This window comes from Protopterus annectens, chromosome 1.part1 (assembly GCF_019279795.1).
Source record: "Protopterus annectens isolate FY-2018-M chromosome 1.part1, PAN1.0, whole genome shotgun sequence".
Classification (NCBI taxonomy): Eukaryota; Metazoa; Chordata; order Ceratodontiformes; family Protopteridae; genus Protopterus; species Protopterus annectens.
The window spans coordinates 1,086,920,052-1,086,927,622 of NC_056726.1; positions in this window are offsets into that span (position 1 = coordinate 1,086,920,052).

Below are 7,571 nucleotides of genomic sequence, written 5' to 3' on the forward strand. Positions count from 1 at the left end.
TTGTACATATTTATCACACAGCATTCCATTTTCATGTATTGGCAGCCATGTATACCTCTGAAATGGTTTGGCAAACATTCCCATGCCATCAGTACACTTCTAAGCATCCAACCCAATACCATATCCATGGGTGACTTTAATTACCCCACTATTAACTGGGAATCCTATATGACACCAAACATACATGCAAAGAGATTCTTGGATTTTGTAAAAACAAACTCCCTGAACTAGATAGTCAATACACCAACCAGGAGGGCAACCATACTGGATCTGGTCCCCACTAATAAGGGAGACTGCTGCACATCCCCTACTGTAATGTATTCCCTGGTAAGGTCAGACCACAAAATGGTCTCCTTTGAAGTAAAAATAAAACATGGACCCCCAGCTAAACCTGGAATATTCAGGAACTATTCTAAGGCTAACCTCCTGCTATTAAGTGAGAACCTGGCAAAGTTTTGAGTCCCCATAAACCCTGAGAACACTTCTGCCTCTGCAGAACCCTTCACAGAAACTCTGTACAAGCATGTTAATAGGTGCATAGAGGTAGCTGTACCCACCAAGAAAAAATACAGAACTAACTCATAAAACAAGCCACCCTGGTAGAATCACAAAATCAATCACCTGTATAACAGGAGGAAGGAAATAATGGCAAAAAATTAGGAGGTGCAGCACCCAGTAGGATAAAAGCACTCTCATCAAACTAAACAAACAACTGAGAGGACAAATAAAGTCTACCAAAGCCAAATTTGAGGTACGTTTGGCCTCCCAGGCCAAGGACAATTACAAACCATTCTTTAGCTATGTCTGTAACCTCAAATGCAATACACAATTGTGTGCAGAGCTCATTGTAAATGGAGCCACCTATACTGAGCCAGAAGATATAGCAAATCTCCTGGCTGATAAATTCAGCTCCAATTTTAGTCTTCTCTCCCACTCAACCTTCCCTCAGGAAATATCATCAAATATAAATCCCCCTACTATCACTTGGGAACAGGTCCTTAATGCTCTCTCTAAGACCAAGGACACTGCATCAGTGGGCCAAGACAATATCTCAGGATGCCTTCTAAATAGCATGAAACATGACCCATCAGGGCCTCTGGAATTATTATTTAACTGTAGCCTCTAAACAGGCTTCATGCTTCATGAATGGAGAAAGGCAACAGTCATCCCTCTGCACAAAGGGGAGCCATCTACAGACCCTGGAAACTACAGATCCATAAGTCTCACTAGTCGTACATGTAAAGCCATGGAAAGAATTATCATAGAGATGATCAATAGAGATATAGTAAACCTCCAGACACTGGACCCAACCCAGTTTAGATTCACCAAGGGCAGACCATGCCTACACAACCTGGTGGACTTCTTTGAGAAGGCCAGCAAAGCAATGGATGAGGGCAAAATTGTTCACACTGCCTACCTTGACTTGGCCAAGGCATTTGACATAATACCCCACTCAGGCATTGTTGACAAATTCAGGGGGTTAGGTACAAACCCGTATTCCACCTGGTGGATAGCCAACTGGCTCACAGACAGGAACCAGGAAGTTAATATTGAGGAGTCCACCTCTACAAAGAGGCCAGTCACAAGTGGAGTCCCTCAGGGATCAGTCCGTGAACTGCTCCTTTTTGGCATTTACTTCTCAGAAGTCAAGGCCAATGTCAGTGGTCTCTGGCTGACTAAGTTTACACATAATTGCAAATTAGGAGCTGTCAGTGAATCTCACACTGACAAAAATGCTCTACAGGAGGAGCTGACACAGACAAACAACTGGTGTCAGAGCCATGTACTAAAACTAAATGCCAAGAAATGCATAATAGTAGCCTTTGGGAAGTCATCCATCCCTGGTAACTATAATATTGATAACACACCTCTTAGAGTTGACCCAGTAGTCAGGGACTTAGGGACACACATAGATAGTAATCTAGCCTTTGATCATCATTTGTCTGCAGTGGTGAGGAAATCATTCTATGTTGTGAAAATTATAAACAAAGGTATGGCATCTAAGTCCAAGGAAGTCATTGTTCCACTGTGTTCAGCATTCATCAGACCTATCGTTGAGTACAATGCCTCCATTGGTATGCACCTAACCAGGTGATTCCAACAAATGGAATGTCCACAAAGATTCCTCACTAAAAGAATACAGGGCATAAGTAATATGTCCTATGCAGACCTCCTCAAGGCCCTATCCCTGTATTCTGTCTCCTACAGGCTTTTGAGGGAAGATCTATGTCTGGAATACCAGACATCGACAGACCCCACTCTGATGTACCTCCTGCAGATCCACAAAACAAACAGCACCAGAACTACCCATTTTACAAAACTTAAACCTTGCCTGTGATATAAATAGGACCTGCTGGAGAGATAGATATTTATCCCAGAGACTACCCCATCTATGGATCAGGCTCCCCATCCATGTGAAGCAGAGTTCCTCCCTAACCCAATTCAAGTGCAACTTGGACAATTGGATGGGAAACCAGAAATTCATCCCTGGTTTGGCACCTATGTCTCTAAAGGACACAGGTAACCTGTAAATGGTTCATCTCCCAGTCCCATGCTTACACTTATCAAGGGTAGCAGAACTTGTCAGAGATTTGGGATGCATGGTTAGGCTTATAAAGGCCCTTGTTTCATTAGCCTAGTAAACACCTATGAACCTATAACTAATGTATACAGATAAAAGTGTAAAAGTCCATGCTTAAGATATTTACATTCCAGCATATGCAGAATGTAGCTGACCAAATGGAAGCATTCCTTCGTAAGTACAGTTCTTCTCTGAACAAATATTTCCTGAAGAAAAAACATTATGTACAGTCTCTCCAACATAATTAAGTGTCCCCACCATCAGTTTGTCTAGCTACATGGTTGCCTTTTGGTTTAGATCCAAGGCTGTCAGCATGGTGCAAATGCAAATGAAGTGTGAACTCATTAGAATGGCTGAATCCCCAAAAAATGGATCCATGTATGGATATAAACATAGTGCAGACACTCCCTCAGTGTTTTGTTGTAATGGATTGCAGCCATCACTGATCAGTGTCTGGGATAGGGAAACCACAGCATCACTGCAGGCTGCCTTACTTCCAGTGAGTGTGTCAGGTAAGATCTACAGAGTGTTAGATGTAAGGGTGGAAATGTAAGTAAGCAGCACACAAGTCACATGTGTTCCTTCACATCCACCCTGCCCTTCATTTTTTGGCAGCTGCATATGATATTATTTCCATGTAATATCCTCACACATTTTTAGGCCAATGATATAGATTGGCTTACACACTGCACATATCAGATTACTGCTCAGATCCATGAAGAATGGCCAACAAGCACAAAAATGTAAGACAGAGCTGTATATTTGCACTACATAAAAAACTATTAAATGCACAAATAATAGTCGTATGTTTTGATATCACTGTAGATGCTGTTGTAGTTGGTTGTGTGCATATTGAGTTAAGCTCTTTGCTGCAAAGGTGTTTGTGTTGCCAAGAGGTATAAGGTACCCATCCTGTGTTCTGAAATTGCATTGGAATGAAAGTTCAAATCCAGACCTATGCAATAATATCTCATGTATACTAACATTTTTCTAATATGTATGTCACAGGTTGCTTTTCCTTATTTCAATTACCACACCCTTTCCTCTTTTTTTAATTTGCCAGTGTTTTCACAATATTTATTTTATTTATTTTATTTTTATTTTACATTTGTTGACCGGGCTAGCCTAACTGGATACATGTCCATTTTCAGTAGAGGCCTGGGGTGAAACTCTCCAAGACACTCTCCAGATTGCAGCAAGCACTCCTTGACATGTGCATATATTGCACATATGTGTGTTCCAAGTATACAGATTACAGTTTACAGCAGGACATGTGTGCCACTGATATAGAGCTTTTACTTTAAACCTTTAAGTTATACATAATTGAAGAATGAACAGTAGTGGATAGTTGGAAAGTGTAGTATTTAAACCCACAAGCTCTGCCTAAAGTGTAATATTGTACTCTTGGTTTGTGCTACAGACTAATGCATGCATACTTGCTTATACAGTTGAGACATGCATGATCAATTTGATACAATTCTATAAAATATGAAAAAAGCTATCTTTAACTTTTAGAGCTATAATGACACTACTCTTCTGCTACACGCATGCCACATGTTTCCTCACTTGACCCTACCAATTTTGGTCTTCACAAGGGGAAACATTGCTTATTGACACTTGTGGACTTCTTGGATACTGACACAAAAGACCTGGATGAGTGATAACAGGAGACACCACCTATGTTGATTTATCTAAAGCCTTTGACACTATCCCTCATTCATGTCTCATAGTGAAGAGCTACCATATGGGAATTAGGCCATACAGTACTAGATGGATAGTCAACTGGCTCAGTGACTGAACATACACCCTCAAAGTTGGGGACTGCACTCCACCACTATCCCACTCACAAGTGGAATACCACAAGGATCTGTGCTGGTCCCACAACTGTTAGGAAAATACTTCCCTGAAGCACAAGCAACAGTAGATAGCCTGTTGTTTACCAAGTTTGCAGATGACTGTTAACTGGTCCCCCAGAGATGATGTCATATTACAGTAGAGGCAGATACAGACTGATGATTAGTGCCAAGCTATAAGCTGAATTTTAAAGCATACAATGACTCTTTGTCACCTTTGTCAATGATGTACTCCTGCTAATTATAATATACATTGCAACCCTAAGGTCAAACACAGTGTTGTGAGACTTGAGAACACATATTGATAGCAATATACACTTTCATCACTACATGCCCATGGGGTGAGGGTAGTCATACCTCTGCTGTACTCTACCCTTATCACACCAGTAATGGAGTACAATGCTCACTTCTTTCTGTACCTCACCAGACACCTGCAGGAATTGGAGAGAACATATGGTTGTGCCTGGGAGACTCCCAGGCCTCCAACCATGACATACATGGAAATACAGACATAGTGTCACTGTACTTGGTATCATGCAGGCTGCTGAGAGGTGTCCTATGGCTGCCCTGCAGAGCAGTCTCAGACCTTGCCCTTATGGGAATGCAATTCAAATAGAACAATAATAATTTGGCCCAGCATTCTCAACACATTATCTACCCTCTGGCAATACAGAGTATCTCTATTTGCAGCTGAAATTGTAGCTTTCTCTCCATTTTTTCTGTTCTTTATCACTGTCTGAAATGCTGCTGCATACAATTTTCAAACTCTCCATAAGCTGTAGCCCAATCTCTGTCAGCAGAAAACAGGCAGTTCTGGGAGCCAGTAAACACCCCTTTGACAAAAAGAAACACTACTGTTGTCAAAAGGATATACTTAAGTTACTTTACTGGATTTCATTCTAGTTTCCTTGTTTATACATAATTATTCTTACTGTAATGTGTACTACTGAGCATGCTCAATTTCATTTTTGTCACAAACTTAATTTTATGGCAACAATGTTCTATACCCCAAAATCCCATACAGCAATCGTAGTCTTATTATTTTTGCACTTAAGAGAAGTAGCCATCCCTGGTAAATGCCTAATATTCTAAGACTCAGTGTGATTCACGGAAGAGCGAGACTGAATGAGCAAAAATTTGGAAATAGATATATTAAGTCTGAGTTTGCCATTTCTCAGAATATTCTTTTTCTCCAAGATATGGTGGTCTTGGAGAGCGTCTATTTAAGTTCAGGGGTAGGCCTGCACTCCACAATGAGAATCCGCCAGCAAAAATACAGCTTTAATGGAGAACAGCAATGTTTGACATTCACTGTCATGCTGTTTTTTTAGAATGTTTTTCATTATTTTGGGACTTGCACTTAGTCACAGAATTAAAGAGACATGCGCCTTGGATCTCTAATGCTATCTGCTGTTTGTAATAAATGATACAATACCAATAATAGACGATTAACTAAAGTACTCATATTAGCAATTAAAGGAAAAGAAAAATATGTGCAGTGGATGAAATCATACACACATAATTTGGTGGTGCATTTCATAAGTTTAAATTTTATAATATGAGCAGATAACAAGTCACTTGTGAAATAATTTAGCAGTCAGTAATAGATAGTCTTACCTTACTAATTAACATGTGCATTATTAAGGTATTTCCTTTCTCATAACAAGTTCTGGTCTGCAGTGAGAAGGAACTCAATCACAGATAAGTATGTCATCTGTGCAGATAGGAGCTAGTGAGACTGTGGGGTTGGTCTCAAATTAATTACATTTTGCTGGTAGAACCATTGATTATAGGATATGCAACTAATGACAACGTCAACATTTGAGACTGAAAAGAAATCGCAAAATTCTGCAAGATAATAGTAAAAGGTGATTTTATGTGAGTAGGAAATGCAACTAATTCCATCAGCTTTGCTGTCATTGCACCACAGGCTTCTCTTCATTGATCTCCTTTTTTTTCTTTTGGCAAGGTGTCAGCAAATTGTTGTTTGATCCAGTATCTTTTAGTCAGTAGTTCACCAAACTTGCCTTCAGCAAATATTGAAACTTTTTTTTTCATGGAACAAGCCTCCACAACCCTGTAACTATATATACCAACTCTGAGGTCACACAACAGTGGAGAAAAAAGTAATTCCCACTTTCATTGAAGGCGATTTTGGTGAAATGGCTTTGGCTTCTTTGTGTTCGATGAAATAACCCTTGACAGATTGAAATGTTCCCATTTTTGCATTGTTTTGCTAACATTTTTCTTTTATATACAAACATGCATGCACATATAAAGATACACACACACACACACACACACACACACACACACACACACACACACACACATACACACACACACATATATATATATATATATATATATATATATATATATATATATATATATATATGGGTCCCCTACACATGGTCAACATTTCACAAAGCTGAAGACCATATGGCCGAGACCATATGTTTGACTTTTGAAATATCAACCATGCAGAACGGGCATCTCCGTACAGTGTGAAATGGAAAGAGTTCCATCTTCTGCACTGTACTGCGATCTCTGAGTTGGTATATTTAAGTTTTGGGGGGTGTAGGGGGCATAGCCCTCCATGGGGGGGGGTGCAGGGGGGCTTGCCTCCCTGCTAGCAATGTTAGTGATTGTTGTTTTTTTTCTTTTTTTTAACATGATCGACATTTCAAAAGTTGATTATATGGTCTCAGCCATATGGTCTTCGGCTTTTTGAAATGTCGATCATGTATAGTAGACTTATATATATATATATATATATGTATATATATATATATATATATATATATATATATATATATATATATATATATATATATTTTGCTGTCTGTCTCTTGCTCACACACACACACACACACACATATATATATATATATATATATATATATATTTTTTTTTTTTTAATTTATTCAGTTTTTGTTACAAAGAAAGTATACTAGATATTTATTTGCTATTTGCAAACATGACTCAGAAAACAGAAATTATATTAATAACTCAGAAAGGTTTATATGCTCTGACCATGAAAACTGAGGCCATAAAAACTGAAATACGTATTTTGCACATTAACTTTTGTTTACATTTTTTTTCTTTTTTTATCTCTAATGGCTTTTGAATTAATG